Raw genomic sequence first — 18,366 nt, 5'->3', positions numbered from 1 at the left:
ATATGAATGCATTGATTGTGCCATTTTTTTTCTGAATGCCCAAGAAAATCAAAGATATTAAATACCATGAAAATCTGTTATAACCAATGCTCACTAGCTTTGATTCCTGTGGAGGATGTATAAGCTTAACAGAGAGTCTGCAAATAATTTTGGGGTTACAGAACATATTTAAGCATCCATGCCGGTCAATCTCTATAGACAGCAGAGCCATTGAAAGAGGAACAACCACATGTGTTATGATAGCTCTGATTGTCTTTCTTCTTGTGGTACAGACTGTGTGATTCAACATCAACTTATAGGTAAACTTCTATCGTTCTGACCAGATATTCACCATGCAGGCTCTAATAAGTGTCTAATGGCTGGGGCTCTAAGACTGGCCACCTGGCATTCCTTGTCCCCATGAAAAAATTGTTGTGACAGCCAAAGCTTCCTAAGGCTTGTATTTATGCAGAGTATATCTTGATCTTAGATATTTCCATTTTCAAATGTTTGCACCTATGGAACAAGATATAAGATAACCAGTTGGATGAATCCCCCTTAAATTCTTCCTTAATACCTCAATGTGAAAATGAAAATACTAGGATTGCTTTCTATGTATTTATTATATACTAATTAATTTCCCTCTTATTTGGGGGACATGCCAGAGATCCTTTCGACTTATTCTTTGCTCTAAGTTAGGGATAACTCATGCTAAAGGGACTTTGGGTACCAAATAGAGTGCAATAGAATGAACCCATTTTGGTCCAATTCAAAGCAAGCAGCTTACAGGCCCCACTAGCTCTTTAGCCCTAAATCTGTTGACTAATTCTCACTTTGCTTTCAGTTTGGTGTTCTTGAATAAGATGATATATTTTCTGGACTGGGAGTCTTACTTTATTGAATATTTAAACAAGGCAACTATATTTGGGACTACCCAAAGCAAGATCGTAAAGATGCGCATTGCCTGCTTCAAAATATGTCTTGGATAAAGACTACTTACAAAGAAGAAGCCCTGAAGATAGAACATGATCAATAATTTCCCAATGAGATCAGTTTTTTTCTATTCTACATTTCCTCACAATATTCTTTGTGAGCAGCTAATAGCCAGATCTGAGACAGCACTATATTCCTAGAATGATCAAATGAAAGAAAAGTAGTTCAGATAAAATATTTGCCGTATGCTAGAGTCCTTAGGAAAAGACATAAGAAGTAAATCAGCGGGAAGCAGAGAGTTCTGACTCAATGGTACTATTTATAAAAAATGGAAGAGCTGACTATGGGGATTGGAACTGATTAAAAATCAATATTAAACAAGAGCAACTGTCATGCCATAAAACATAATGAAAATAATATTTTTCCTGAACTTACTCTTCTTCAAACAGGGTCCTCAAACTTTTTAAACAGGGGGCCAGTTCACTGTCCCTCAGACCACTGGAGGGTCTGACTATAGTAAAAACAAAACTTATGAACAAATTCTTATGCACACTGCATATATCTTATTTTGCATTGAAGAAACAAAACAGATACAAATACAATATGTGGCCCACGGGCCATAGTTTGAGGACCACTGTGAGCTTTACATAGAATAGTCTTCTCTCTCTCACTCTATCTCTCTCATGTTCTCTCTCTTTATTGTCTTTCCTCTACTGTTTAAGTTCTCTTCATTTATCTGATAAGATAGATTGTGCCTGTTTTATTGGGATTGAAATTTGTTTCCTTATAATGGCTGATTTGGTTTCTGTCGCTGGAACCTTATTTGGTGCTTTGAGTGCACCAGGAGTAGTGCCTTAGAGCAGACAAGAGTAAATCCTCAATATCACTGTGTCTGGCTATGCAAACTAAAACAGAAAACATTCCCTTGACCTTGAAAGCAAGAAGGTCTCTTTGAGGACATATGTTGGCCATCTTCCAACTTGCTACTAGGTTATTGCCATTAAAACTCTGTCAAAACATGAAATAATAATAATGCAAAAATAAAAAACAGAGCTTGACTTTATTCTGGAAATTTTGTTTAATCTTCCTTATTTTAGAGATATCAATCTCTAAGCAATTTAGATTAGGATTGAATTGTAAGGCTTTATGAATTAATTATTTGTTATATTCTGAAAGGTAGAATAGTGAACAAAGCCCTAATTTAAACATGGTTAGTAAAATTCTTTAAATTTTTATAATTATTATTTAAAGGTGGTTAGTAAAATATTATCAGTATTATTTAAAGGTAGTTAGTAAATTTTTTTACAATTTTTATAATAATTTATAATTATATTTTTCTATGTGTATGTGATTTTTTTATTTAACCTGCTGATACCTTTTTAATTTGGGAGCAAGTTCTTCCAACCAGTGCTTAGGAATAAGTTTCCTTCCTCATTACTCTCAGCTAACAAAATGAGATAAAAGGTAAGGGCTCAAGGATGCAGTGGTATTTGGATATTATAATGATCAGATATCTTCCAAACTCTAGTGCAGTGCTCAGAAACTCCACAGTACAGCCACACCAAGGTCTCCAAGGCTACTGTGTTTTACACTTAGAGATTAAACCAGATTTTAGATTGAAATAGGGTTATTTCAATGCAAATTGTGTCTTGATACTCCTGCCAACTCACATACGATCACTTCATCTCTTAGGGGAACACTTATTTTAGTAACCATGTTTACAAAGTTATTCATATTTGGGTTTCAGGCATGCAATGTCTTAACTCTCATCTCTTCACCAATATTTGATTCCTTCCACCATCTTCACATCTATTTGTCTCCTATTCACCAGCCTTTCGCCATGAGAGACAATTTTATAACTTTTGTTACTGTGGTTACAGTTCAATTATTGACATGGCTTTACACAGTTTGATATATTAGACCTGTTGTATTAAATATTCATTAATAAGTCCTACTGGTGCATGGTGGATGGCTGGGGCCTTTCTCGGCCCAGCCAGGCAACTGCAGCTTCTTCAACCTGGAGAGTCTGTAGGTTCAGGATAACAGCAAGGAAATGATCCACAGCAGTCAGTTGAAATTTTAGGAGACAAAGTTTTATTACAAGCTAACCACCATTTGCATATCTCACATGGCCTCTAAGCTAACCAGACCTTCGCACCCAACCAGTGTCTCTCCTCTCTATACTGTATATTCTTGCTCAGGCTTCTCTTCACCACTCAGGCAACCCCTTTGTTACAAACAGCAGACCTCACCCAGATGTGGGAGGGTCTGACTATCCAAGTAAGATAGACAGAAAATTGGGAAGGATAACAAGATCTATATATCTATATAATATAAATATTTATCTATATCATCTATATTATAGAAATACTTAAAGCTTAAACCATGCCTTAAAGTGCAAAGAATCCCTAAAAATTCAGAAATATATTAGAAAGCATTAACTTCTGCAATTTTTAAAATACTGTGTATTTTCTATAAGACATATTGATTTAAGTTTTTAATGAAATATTAAATTTAGTTTGGTGCACATCTTTTATACAATTTATATAGTACAGGTGTCACTCCCAGCCTTGCCTTCAAACTTTACTCTGAAAACTCCATTTAGTAAAACCTAACCCGAGGGCCTAGATTAAAGGATATTTCTTCTCAAAGACTTCTCTGTTTGAGAAAAAAAATTTCTCCTTGAGTCTTTTCTTTTTGTGAAGCTCTTCTAAGAAAGAGAGGCTAATAGTTTTGTTTCATGCTGTATTTTGTAAGTTTTGTTTTTGTTCTTGTTTTTTTTTTTTTTTTTTTTTTTTGTAAGTTTTGTTTTTGTTCTTGTTTTCATTTTTGTTTTGAGCCTATTGCTCTATAAGTAAGAGACAGACTTCCCTTGGGGGCACTGGGCAGAATACTGTTCTAGCTAGATTTTGTAAAGATAATGTTTTCCTCTAGGGAAAATGTTGAACTTGTCTTTTAGAAATCTCATATACGTGGACCTGGACTTTATAGCACAGCGGTAGGGCATTTTTCTTCCATGTAGCTGGGCAGACCTGGGTTTGATCCCCAGCATACCATATGGTACCGTGAGCCTGCCAGGAGCAATTTATGAGCACAGAGCCAGGAGTAACTCCTGAACAAGGCTGGATGTGACCCAAAAAATAAAAACAAACAAACGAAAGAAATCCCAAATACAGTCCTTGGAGAATACAGAAGGTCAAGGAATTGCTTTGCATGCTACCTAAGTCTGTCCAATTTCCCAGTCCTATATATTGTCCCCCCAAACACTGCCCGCAGTGATCCCTTAGCTCAGATCCAGGAGAAAACCATGAGCACAGCCAAATGTGACCCACAAATCAAAAAGAAAAGAAAAGAAATGCTCTATAAAATGGGGATTCTTGGGCCGAGAGCGAAATCACAATGTAAGACATTTGCCTTGCACTTAGTCAACACAGGAAGACTCTGGTTGGAGTCCAGGCATGTCATATGGTCCCCTCAGCCTGCCAGGAGCAACTTCTGAGTGTAGAGACAGGAGTAACTCCAGAGCACCAAAGGGTGTGACACAAAAAAAAAAAAAGAAAAGAAAAGAAATAGAGATTCTAGATATTATGGTTCCATATCATGATATAATTGGCTGATTTAATTATCTCTTGGAGTGCGTGGGGGTCAAGGGACATTGCACCTCCTGCACAATAAATATGGTGCTTTGAATGATATGTAATAAGATATTTTGACTCTGACCATATGACTTATGTCTTGTGCAATAATTATAAAGTTGTGATAGTGTAAGTTATTAATTTGAAAGTGAGGAAATTATTCAGTACTGTCAGGTGAAAGTGTAGTTGGCATCATTCTGTATTATTGCTTTCTTCTCTAAATCATAATACTTTCTAGATAATTCTTTTATGCTATCACAGAATATTATCTTAATTGTTTATCTATATTCATTTAATGTTCCAATGCTATCATGATTATTTGAATTCTTTCACTCTACATTTTTCAACATCTGTATTGCCTATCTAGCCAAGGTATTGGTTATGTAGTCAAGTACCTTTATTCTGTACATCCAATAAATAAACACTTTTCAAATAAATTAAAGAGAAAAAATGGAATTAATGAATCAACTCAATTGTTATACAGAAGAACGGTACTAAAATAACTTTCAACTTAGGCAATTTAATTGTAAGAATATATTACAGTAAAACATTTTGAAAGCCTTGATTTTTCCATTATATTTTTCAAACAAGTATGAAATAATCAAAGTCACTCAAATATTAAAATGTTTATGAATGAATATTTGAAAAGTATATATGCTATAGTAGAAACATTATCTTCTATTTAAAAGTCATATATATGCTTGTAAATATTACCACTATATTTCTAATTGAGCTTAACTTAGGACCATCCCTCTTCCCTCATGCACAGCTCTGGTTAAAAGAAAGATAAATTGCATTGCTTAAGGGTCACTCGTAATTGTTTATTCTGAGCTCCCTAACATCTCACCTACTCCCCAGACTATGTCCTGTTATTTTTCAGGTATTTCCATTTCTCTTTTGGTCCTATATAAACATTGTTGTAAGGGCATAAACTCTCTCTAGTTATCAGACTGAGACTCAATCTTGGCAGTTCATTGGGGGGTGGCTTCCTTGGTCCCTGATTACAAAGGGTGAAGAAAGTTTGCGCTTGCAAGCAAATAGGGGGTCTGCACAACCACTGTGTTGATTAAAAATATTACAAAAATTTTTATATTGACCACTTATATTGTAATTAATATTATTCAAAACCAGCAATTATTATTGGACTAAAATATATTTTAAAAAGATATTTTGAAATTTAGCATCTTGAATATATCTGAAATCACATGTATGTTTAAAAAGACTAGAGTACTTAAAACATATACACATATATCAAATCATAAAATTAACCTACTTTGATATATAGTTAATATATAGCATATCTAATTTTCATGTAGCAATTTTATCAGATATTTTAGTCGACATTATTTAAAACAAATTGGAAGCAAAATTTAAAGGCAAATATTAATGGTGCAATATTCAGTGATTTCTAACTCTCTGTGTAGATGAGACAAATATATATTTTGAACATTTCCATTACTAATGGAAGTAATTAAATCTACTAATCTGTATTATTTAGCATGTACATAAATCAATATGTACACATCACATGATTCATTTAATACTGTAGGATTTTAAAAATATTCAATTTTTGTTTTTTAGTTTTGGGGCCACACCTAGTGATGTTCGTGTATTAACTTGGCTATGCATTCAGGGGTCACTCCTGATGTGTTAGTGGGGCAATACATTATGCTTCGGATCAAACCAGTTCCGCTGAATGAAAAGTAATTACTCTGACTACTATTATATCAGTTTGGCCTACTGTATTAAATAAAATACAATTTTAAAATGGCTGTGCTAAATTACTAACGTAATTCTTTTTAATTATTTTTTTTTTTTTTTGGTTTTTCGACCACGCCCAGTGACGCTCAGGGGTTACTCCTGCGCTCAGGGATTACTCCTGGCTATGCGCTCAGAAATCGCTCCTGGCTTCGGGGACCATACGGGATGATGGGGTAGCAAATCGCGGTCTGTCCTATGTTCGTGCATGTAAGTCAGATGCATTACTACTTGCACCACAGCTCCAGCCTCAATTATTTTTAATTCTTACTGATAAAGACTCCAAATAATATAATTTGTTAGAAGGATCATATTGGTATTTTGCCAATCATAATTTCCTCTACCCCACATTTAATAATTAAGGTATTTTCTGGCCTCACTTGTAGCTAAATGTGGCCCAATGAATACATTTTAGTCAATGGAGTACAAATGTAACATTATTATTGGTCAGTTTCTCTGGAAAATTATTTAGAAAAGTGTTGATGTATTATCAATACTTTGCCCTCCATCCATCTTTCACTTGGATTCCAAATTTGACAATTATAGTTCCCATGGGGACCACATCAGTGACCATTACTTTTTAGCTAGAGAAATACAGCAAGTTCATCAGAGAGCAGAGATGTCATATATCCTAAACTGTCTTCCTCAGAGCTCATGCAAAGAGGAAAATAACCTAGATCAATTCTTTTAAAGCCACAGCTGTTTCATTTCTGTTACTCAGACCTAAACTTAACCCGCATTTAACAACCATTGAACTGAAACAGGAATAAACTCAAGGGCTTTGGATTTGAGAGCATTTGGGTAATAACATAGGGAAGAAGAAGCAACAAAAAAATAAAGAAAGAAACAAAAACAGAGAACACAAACCAGGGAAGAAGAATCAGCACCCAGTGTACTCTGAGACATTTCAGTGAACCTCATTGATAATCAAAGTTTTTGCCATCAACATTGAAGTACAAAGGGCTTGTTTTCTTTGCTTTATTCTTCCTTCTTAAGGCAGAAACCATGTTTTATACCTTATCTGCAGCAAAGAGCACTATGCCAAGCAGTGGAAACAATGAAACATGTCCAAAGATTTCCCTGAATATAAGACCCTTTGAAATCAGGGCTCTAGCTTTGTAGTTACAAGTAAGCTCTTTGCCTTCTGTTTTCAATCCTCGCTGTCTTTTTGCCATTTCCAATGCAAACAACAAACATAATATTAATGCACAGGAAATCTAATGCTTGTCAATAACTGCTGTCTTTCTACTTCCCTTTCACCCTCAGAGGCTGTCAGGCAAAGGCATATAATATTTTTGCTTTGCAAGTAACAAATACATTAAAAAAAAAAAAAGACAGCAAATCACCAAACTTTGCAACATTGTTCACAAGCTCCCAAGTTCTCCTTATGGCCTAGAAGGTATTTAAAATAAAAACACACAACTCCAAAGAAACCCACAATAGCATCAAAATGATTTCTCTTACTCCTCTATGTCAGAAGGACAGAAACACTGTCAATACTGAAGGTGAAAGTTGACATCAGAAGAAAGCTGCACAAAATTGCATAAGTGGACCCTAAAGACCCAAAGCCTTGTCACAGTTTCAAAGTTTACTACTTTGGCTAGATCACTATCCAAGTACCTGAATATAACTTTCTTGGAGCATTTAATTCCCTACTTAGAAACTCTGGGTTCTGTTAAACTTAGATAAAAAAGGGCCAGGTAGAGAGGTACAATGGTTAGCACCCAGATGGCATTTTGGCTATTGCTAGTCTGTTATTGACATATTATTTAAAATAGCACCCTACTCTCAGCCCATTGAGCATTGCTTATAAAGAACAAAAAAATAAAATCCACAGGTTGTTCCAATAAATAAATCCATTTGGTTTTGCTTTTGGAACTATATTATGATAGGATTCCTTTTAAAACAAAGCTGAATTGAAGAATATATATTTCTGATTTATTTTTATTCTTCACATCATATTCATCATGTGAGTTATGCATTGATTTTCCATTTTTCAAAACCAGAATATATCCTCTTGCTCTACTGTACCCCTAATTTCTGATCATCATAACCCAGTGTTCACAGACAGCACTTTACAAGATGAATAAAGAGAACCAAAATGGACCTAGTAACTGTTTTTAGGTTTCCATTTATTATGCCTTGGGACTTGAGTTAAATTTTCTCATATCTGAAATACATTCAGTAACCTTGAGCAACCTCTGAGGGAATTAAACAGCTGGTTCTTCACCAACAAGAAGAGATGAAGCAGTCAAAATGTACCTCTATTTATACGAAAATTAAAATGAAAGCATGTTTCTTAAGAGTAATATAGCACATGTTTTATGGGAAATATTGATGTACTTGCAACACCATGAAATAGCTTTTCATAAATCTGATATTAGAAAAGGTTTTAAATAAATTTTTATTATATATATACATGTTATATATCATAGTTTTTAAGCCACACCCAGCAATGCTCAGGGGCTACTCCTGGCTCTACACTCAGAAATCGCTCCTGGCAGGCTCAGAGGACTAGAGGAGATGCTGGGATTCGAACCACAGTCTATCCTGAATCAGCTAAGTGCAAGGCAAACTCCCTACCACTGTGCTATCTCGCTGGCCCTTCATTTTATATTAAAAGAAATTAAAGTTAGAGATTAAGAGATGGGGTTATACATAATGTCTTCAACATTTATATTCTTAATGTCCCTTTTCAGGTTCTGTTTTCAATATACATAATATTATTCAATATACATAATACATGAAAAACATGCAAAGACAAATGTTTTTCATATAATTTTATAAAAGATTTTGAAAGTACCAGTATATATTTTACAACTCATTAATGCTCAAAATGATGGTCATATTGATTTATTCCATTGAAATGTACTTAACAAGGATATTGAAAGTTATAAAGGATTAAAATAATTCACCCTTTTCTAATACCTTTAGCCATCTCTACAGTAAATTGCCTTATCTTTTATTTTAAAAAGTAGAAATGTTAAGGCCAGAGCAAAAGTACAGTGTAAAACTTTCTTGCCTTGCTTGCAGCACACCTGGATTTGATGTCTCTATTACCCCATATGGTCCCCCAATCCCTGACTACAGAGCCAGAAACAAGGCATGTACACAATTAAGTGTGGATCCAGAACAAAACAAAACAAAGAAAAAATTTATCTGGAGTAACCAAGCTTTCTTAATTTATTAAATAAAATAATTTGTTAAAATATAATACAGACCATCATGAAGACTACTAGAAAATAGCATTTTTTATGCCATATACATGCCAAAGTATCATATAAAGTGTGCTCGTCAAAACAAATTCATCACATAATCTCTTTCTTTTCAAATTGCACTGTCTTTAATTCTTGAAAGTTCTACATTCAGCCTTCAAACGCAAGTATCTTTCCCTATATGGGTTCAAATTTTTAATTTTATACTCTAAATGTTCACCCACATTTCGTTTTCTAATATAATGCACTGCAACTAGCACATTATTATGCTCTATAAAATTTTCTAATTTTTTTCTCAAACTACAAATGTATTTAAAATAAATTTGCCTTACCTCACCCTTGTAAAATTTGGAGTGTACGCAGAAAATACATCTTTAAATAAATTTTTAAATAATATACTAACAAATGTGAACTTGATTAAATAAGTGTTACTAAAATGCTAATCTAACAGATCAAAACTGAAATCAATGTCTTCAATTATAATTTTTGAGAATTTGGTTATGATAGTCATCATTGCTAATATGAAGTAGGTGATTACAGATGAAATATTGCTGTTATTTGCAACACTGCCCATCACTGTGATGATCATGATGGTGCAGATGATAATGAGGCTATTTCTAGAGAGACTCATCCTGATCAGGTGGGAATAATGATTTAGTACTTAGATGGTCAATGTAGGTTTTTGGACCACAGATGTTGCAGACAGGGTAGTACCACAAATATTATTCAAAACCAACTACAGTGCCAATTGTGCACCCCATAAGTTAATCCAAATCTTTGATCCATGACTCTGTTTTAACCAATTCTTTATTTGTTTATTTATTTCATTTTTTGGTCCACACCTGGTTGGACTCTGGGGTTACTCCTGGCTTTGCACTCAGAAATTACTCCTGGGAGACTAAGGGAATCATCTGGGATGCTGGGGATCAAATGAAGGCTGGCTGCATGCAAGGCAAACACACAAACCACTGTACTATTTCTCTAGTCTCTCTATCAATTATTTAGATCAAGTTCTAGTATATGCATATGTTTTATGTAAATGTGGGTATGTATGTGCATATGTAAATTATGCTCAGTACTCTGCTCTATATGATAGCAAAATTAATTGCATATGACGGAGTCTTGAAAGATACTGAAATGAGAACTAGACTACATAGACATAAAATGAAATTCCACATTGTTGTAAAAATGTGTATACTACAATATAATGTGCAAGTGCATTATCATATTCTTTATTATTCGATTTTCACAGGAATCTTGTGAGGTAACTGTGAAGTGACAATGTAGTAAGAAATGTGTTAATTACAGGCAAAAAGGGGAGATGAGAAAAAGCATTTTCCATATTGGAAGAATTAAAAGATAAAGTTTTAAGATTGTTTTCTATATAGATGAAAAACTTCCATTGATATTTTTATTGGGACAATACTGAATGTAAAGATTGGCTTGATTGATTGACTTTTATTATATAAGTATAATTTATAATTTCATGTTTACATATTTAATTTATTTTATTGGTCTATTTTCAGCTAAAATGTTCTTACCTATGATTGGCTTAATTTATTTAAGATATATTATTCCTAATAATATATAAATGACTGCTTTGTAATTAACATACTATATAGTTTTCTGAATCGTTAGTGCAAGCAATACAATGGTTTTTATATGTGCATTTGAAATCCTAAAACTTTCCTGATAATTTATTATTCATTAGCCTAACAAATCTTTGTGAATATTTTTTGGGTTTCTATGTAACCAATCTGCAATATGTGGGGTATTTTTATTGTTTTACATTTTAATTATCTTGTTTTATTTTTATGTAGTGATTTGAATTAGGCCACCATCACCATGTTGAATAACAATGATATGAGTTGGTCTCTATTTCATTTTTATGTTACAGGGAAATATTTTGCAATTTCCACTCTTATAACACCAGACATGGGCTTCCCACATATATGTCATTATTACAGTGAATAATTTTCTTGTACGTTAAGTACTTGTACTTTTATTTGCAATGAGCAATTTTCTTTTTTTCTCCTTTCTTCTTTTTTTTTTTTTTTTTTTTTTTTGGGCCACAGTCAGTGACAGCTCAGGGGTTACGCCTGGCTATGTGCGCAGCATGGGAACCATATAGGATGCAAGGGGATTGAACCCAGGTCCTTTCTGGGTTAGCCACATGCAAGGCAAATGCCCTACCGCTGCGCCATAGCTCTGACCCCATGCCCTGAGCATTTTCATTAAATTTTGTAAGATGTTTTTCTACACATTCAAATAATTGTGTCTTTTCCTCAAGAAATTAGTGGCATATACAATTTTAATTCATTTGTATACGTTAAAACAACATAGTCCAATATATATTCTCTAAAAATGGTATAAACTTTTTTAAAATGCTGTTTTATTTGCTTATTTATATTTCAGTGAAGAGTTTAGCATCACTATAAAGCAGAACAATGGCATTTAGTTTTCATTTATTTTATTGTCAAGAGGCAAGGTTGGGCTGAAGTCCCTCCCAGTGCACAGAAGACCAGAGACCATTTCCAATGATATTCAGAGCAGCGTTGTGAAACAGAAGTTTCAATATGCGTGATGTTGTGTGTGTTGATCAAGCCCATAGTGCCACATTTAGTAACTTCAGGAGTGACATTCAGCTTGAGCTAAAATCTGTGACTATCTGTCCTGAGCATCAGCCCTTCAGAGCTGGCCCCTCATTTTCCTTACTTGTAATATTACTTTTCTGGTTTCACAGTATGCATTGTGAAGCGTTTCTTCCTTTTAATTTTAAGAAGAGCTTGAGATGGTCAGTCATTAATTATCATTTAGAGTTTTAGTTGAATTCATCCAGAAAGTCACTTGGAATTGCCTGTATTTCTTGGTAGGGTATTAATTATTTATTTATACCCCTTAATAAATATTTTTTTTCTTTCACATTTTCTATTTAATTTTAATTTTGTCTTGGTAGGATTTATGGATAATCGATTTAATTCTTCTAGACTATTCAATTTGATAGTGCCTGAGTTTTGCTAGTGATTTCTGGTAGTCTTTTTCTTTCCTTGGTTTTGGTCATTATGATATATGATTGAAGCTCCAAGCTCCAAAACTAGGATCAGGCAGAGATGCAGGTATGATAGCAAACTCGATGCAGGAAATAATCCATTCAGTGAAAAGGTGCAAAAACAAATTCAGAAATGCCAACTTTCAGCCAGGAATCCCATTACACCAGTCTTCTGCTGGTGTAAGAAGGCAAGTAGCTTAGTGGAAGAAGACTGAAAAATGAGGCCCTTCCTTTCTAAAACCCACACTTTTATTTGCAAAAACCAGGCCACACCCTAGTGTGGAGAAGGTATACCCTGTAGGGAAATGATCCAATAATCCCATCACCAGATCATACCCTAGGGTGGAGTATGAATACTGATTAGGAGGGAACCAGTAATCCAACAATGAATATATCCTATCTTTTTAATGTTCATTTATGCCATGTTTTTCTTTGTTCAAGGTTGGACAATTTTATTGTTAGAAGTTTAATTACAAATTTTATTTACAAAAGAAATTTTAGTTTTATTTTTCTTTCCACTTGTTGAGATTATTTAATTATTCTAATGTTATCCTCATCAACTTTTCTATTCGATCACATGATCTTTTGAACCTAAAGTAAAATTGTTGCTATAGTTTTACGTTCTGCGTTTTTATATAATTAATTCTTCATTGAAACTGTATTTATCATGCATTATTCCCCTTACCCTGTTAAGCACCTTTGTAACAACTTTATAATTAATTATTTTTTTATTTTATTTCTTTTCATTTTATTTATCTCTTGTAAAGTTCATCATGTTTAATTGTGTCATTGCTTCTCTTCTCTTGTGGGTTGGTTCTTTTTAAACTCATGTCATCATCTGTACAACTGAAACAGTCATTTTTTCAAGTTTTAGAAGGTAGTTTTGTACATGAACTTGTTCATTCAAACCAACTATTCATTCTCGGAACCTTACAATTATTTTTTTTTCAGTGCAATAGAATGTGATTTAACAGAAAGAAAATAAAAGATTTCCATTTGCAACAATGATGGAATTTGAGGACCTTAAATTAGGGGAAAAACTGAGAGAAAGATAATATGGTTTCGAATAATATCTGAAGAAGAAGAGAATAAAGAGCAAACTAATTATGAAGAAAGAGGAAGTGAACAGAGAGAGAAACCAAAACTCAAATACCTAAAAAAGGTAAATGACTAAAGATAGGGGCTTAAAAAGTTGGTAAACTGTTTAAAAGCAGCCGAAGACCCTAACTTTTTGTTAATACAGCATGACCATGGCACTAACCAATGTTATACGGTATTTTATAAATATTTATGGTACAAATATTTGTATCTCTAGATGGTGACAAATGTTTACTAGACTATTGTGATGTTTCTTTTGCAAAATGAAAACACTGAATTATTATTTTGAAACTAGTAAAATACATGTCAGCTATACCTCAATTTAAAATAGAATCCTCAAGTGAGTGAACGAAAGGCTACAAATACATGCATTTCATTTTTGTATATATTTTGAATTATTCATGAATTGTTTTTGTCTTCAAACTGTATAGGCATGATGCTTTATGGGACTTAGAAACAAGATGTTGAGGAGGTCTCTGACTACTGAACAGCTCCTTGGAGAGGTGAGAAATAAAGCTATCCAGTTGACAGCAGAATACTGATGTAAGTAAAGCCATGGAGAAATACAAATGTGTTCATGGTGGAAGATATGTAGGGAAGAAACTTGTAGTTTTGTGGCTTACAATTGGTCAATTGACATTGGAGTCAAAGCAGAGGATCTAGAGACTGCAAGAAAAAGAAAAAAAAAAAAGAAACAGGCCATGGCATGGAGCAGAAAGTACTGGAATAAGTAGGTGTTAAGTTAGGGTCAAACCTCTAGAACCAAATATGTTAGGGGCAAAGAATTGCACTATATATTAAATAGGTTACTTTCTGGAAGAGAATATCACCAACCTATCTTTCACATTTGAACTTAGACTAAATATGTATTGATAGTTACCAAATTTCCACTTGAACAAATGTACTATATCCTCTATAATATGTAATATGCTTAAAGTCATCATTTTATTTGTTATTGTCTGGTAATTTTCTATGTAGAGTTTAGAGGCTCACAACACTGAAGTAACTTCCCTGCAAAATAAGCTTTAAAACCAGTTTTATGTTTTCAGTGCCTTTCTCTAGACTTGATTTAAATAGAATGAGATTTGAATCTTTCTGCTTTCTTATGTCCATTGGTTCTTGAGATATACTGAAGTTTCAGTTTCCTAGTGGTTGAATGAGTATGATAATAGTATCTTGCCCATTAATTGTAGTTAAGTTATGTGTGAGCCAAATGACATCAAAGCAAGGAGACTTTGATTCATATAAATAGATGTTTAAATAAGTGTTAGTACTAATACATTTTATTGTTTAGAAAATCTATTTTGCTACTTGGCTCATATTTATTTTTATCATATGCATCTCTATCTACATTTTAATGTTAAAAGCTAAGACATTTTGTTTCATCAATATACTATTTTGATATTTTAAAGTAAATGTCTTCAGTGATATTCAGCCACACCTAATATTTTCTGCAAATGAGACTCCTCTAACACATTAACATTATTTGTTTTCTACCAACTTAGAAAAATGATAGTCATAAATATTCAAATATCTTCCAGCAGCTTCTATAAGAGAAGGAGCTTATTACTTAAATGTCTATAATATCACTGCCTTTGAAGATAGGTCTAAGCTCTAGGAATAATCTCTACATAATGTTGCAGGTGTCTTAGATTATTAATTTTTTTAGATATAGGTATCTGGCTACTTAGACATAGTAATACATGAAGATATTTTGAAGTCTGTTTCTATTATTCTGCTCTTATTCATAAGAGAAAAATTAAATTAAAAACTAATATTTTTAAGATGCTATTAATTTTAATAGGTTCACAATGAGAAGGTATTAAGTATCTTTCATTTTTCTATAAGATTAAAAGTAAAAGATAATGTCCTCACTATCTAAAACTCATTACCATTTTGAGATTTTGTATAATTTTGTCCAAGTTAGTATACCTGTTTAATGAAATTTTATAGCTTTAAAAATTAAAAATAAGTATATTTCAAGGGCGGAGCAACCCTGTATCTCTTATGCCAAGGGAATTCCCTTTCTAATTTCCCCAATATTTACTGGTGCCTATGCAAGAAAAAAAATAAGAAAGAGAAGAGAAGCATCAAAATTAACTTCTTTCCCCTTTGGTTTTGTTGTTTGTTGCTTGTTTTTTTTTTATTTTCCTGTGGGTTTTCTTTTTTTTTTGTGCCTTGTTTTATTTTTATTTCAGGACTCTGGTTATTTTGTGTGGTTGGTGTCTTTATTGCTGTGGTGCTTTTCGAGTTTTTTGTTTGATTTCTTTTTCTTTTTTCCTACTATTGTGTTATGTCTTTTTTCCTTTTTCACTTTCTTCTCTTAAATTGATATTTATAGCCTCTAGAAGGTCTCCTACCATTTTTTGCTTATTTGACTTTTTGCCCCATTTTATTTTATATTTTTTATTTTCTTCAAACAGAACTGCATGATTTGAGCCATTTTGTTCTGCTTCACAAACTTAGGGGGAAATAATGGAGGGTACCAAAACCAGACAGTCATATGAACATTAATTAGAAATAAAAAAATGAATCAGACTTAAACACCAAATCCAAATCAACGACAACAGAATCCAACACCAATCTACAACATGATAGACACAGAGAGGACCACTTATGCTAGAAACCCGGGGAGTAAAGTAGGGGGGATATTGGGTGCATGCTGGGAACAGGGGTGGAGGGAGGACAACATTGGTGGTGGAAATGTCTCCTGATTCAATGTCACTATGTACCTAAAAATTACTGTGAAAGATTTGTAATCCACTTTGGTCAAAATAAAATTTTGAAAATAAAATAAAATATATATGTTTCATAATATGTTAATTTGACACTAAATATAAAAGGGTCACTTGGATGTAGTAATTTCTTTGTGGATACCTGAGTTTTCTCTTGATATCTAGAGAATTATAACTTAGAACATTAGAAGTGAAATTCCATTGAAAATGTGCTAACCTGCTATTGATTTGATAACCCATGCCCAGCTCTCATATCCAAGATTTGGTAAAAGGCACTGATGATTTAGAAATTATTTCCTACAGTATCAATTGAGCTAAGACACGTGTTTTTCCAGTTATCAGTACCAATAGTGACCTTCAAACTATTAAAAACGTACACCTATAAAAACTATCACCACAAACATATCTGGTATTATATTGGGTATATATTAAATTTTGCTTTCATAATCTACTGATAGTTTCACATAGAATTAAGAGGCATGGGCCCGGAGAGATAGCACAGCGGTGTTTGCCTTGCAAGCAGCCGATCCAGGACCAAAAGGTGGTTGGTTCGAATCCTGGTGTCCCATATGGTCCCCCGTGCCTGCCAGGAGCTATTTCTGAGCAGACAGCCAGGAGTAACCCCTGAGCACCACCGGGTGTGGCCCAAAAACCAAAAAAAAAAAAAAAAAAAAAGAATTAAGAGGCATGACTAAATCAGCTTTTGCTAATTAATGATGAACACAGTCTGGTGTCTTAAATAACAGATACTTTTTTTGTCCACAATTTTGTAGTCATAAGTGTTCAGCATAAATGTTTTGGCATCTTGAGCTTCTAATAAGAGATTATTTTGACTGGTTTTCAGTCAGCTAACTTCATTTTGGTTCCATGAACTCCTTAGTGTTGATTGAAGAGACAAGGAAAGAAGAAGCAAACTAGAGTAAATGCTCCCAGAACTATATAATGTGAATACCAGTTATATCAGATAAGGTTCCAACTATATGACCTTATTTATCCTTAATTATACCTCTAGAGGTTCCTTTTTTGAATACAGCTCTATTGGGGCTTAAAAATTCAAAAATAGAAATTTTAGAGAGATAATAACTTTCTATTTCCTAATAGCATAAAATCCCTAGAATATAATTATCTATAAGGACTTCCAAAAGTATAGGGTTGCAATAATGTAGATTTTATATACTGCATAATAGGTAATAAAGGAGAAAAACAACTAAAGAGGGCATAGAAGTAGTGGCATCATTTGATTGAAATCTCAGCTAAAATAAGCAAAGTGCACAACATTCCAAGATTTCAAAACTTATTAGCAGTGGTCCTTAGTTAGGAGGCAGGTGTCTTGTTATTACAGAATTTTCCCTTTCTCAGTACACGCTATGTATGCATCTGTAGAGTAAACAAAAAGAGATAGTATCCAAATTGCCAATGCAGAAAACTTTTAAAAGTAAACTTTTAGAGATAAAGGAAGATAATATGAACTTGTGTACTATTCTGTTTTGGAGAACTACACTGAACTAAGACAATGACTCTATTCTGAATGGTCACTAGATTTTTAATTCTTAAAATTATAAAAGAAAAGATTATAGAAATCCATTTCATAAAATTCGAAAAGATATCTTCAAATAATTAACATGATAAACCAATTAGTAATGTGCTTTAAAACACCACCCTGTGCCCAAATTTGGACAAAATAAATATGATACTATATTGGGAATAAAATAAAAAATATATGCACACACTCAAATATAATCAAATTCAATCATAAGGAGAGATGTAAAAATTAAAACAACCTTAATATCTAGTTTCTATCTTAGTATATAATAAAAATACCCAATGTTTTCTTACCCATTTTGCCAAACTGTAGATTGGAATATATCATTTTTATATTGTTTATGATAATATAAATCAGGTCAAACCTTTAGGGATAATAGTTTCATTCTGAGGGTCAGTTTTGTATCCTAGGCACTGTTTCC

The sequence above is a fragment of the Suncus etruscus genome, chromosome 2 (genome assembly GCF_024139225.1).
Source record: "Suncus etruscus isolate mSunEtr1 chromosome 2, mSunEtr1.pri.cur, whole genome shotgun sequence".
In the NCBI taxonomy this organism is placed as follows: domain Eukaryota; kingdom Metazoa; phylum Chordata; class Mammalia; order Eulipotyphla; family Soricidae; genus Suncus; species Suncus etruscus.
The sequence above is the reverse complement of the archived record's forward strand: the minus strand, read 5'-3'. Positions refer to the sequence as shown.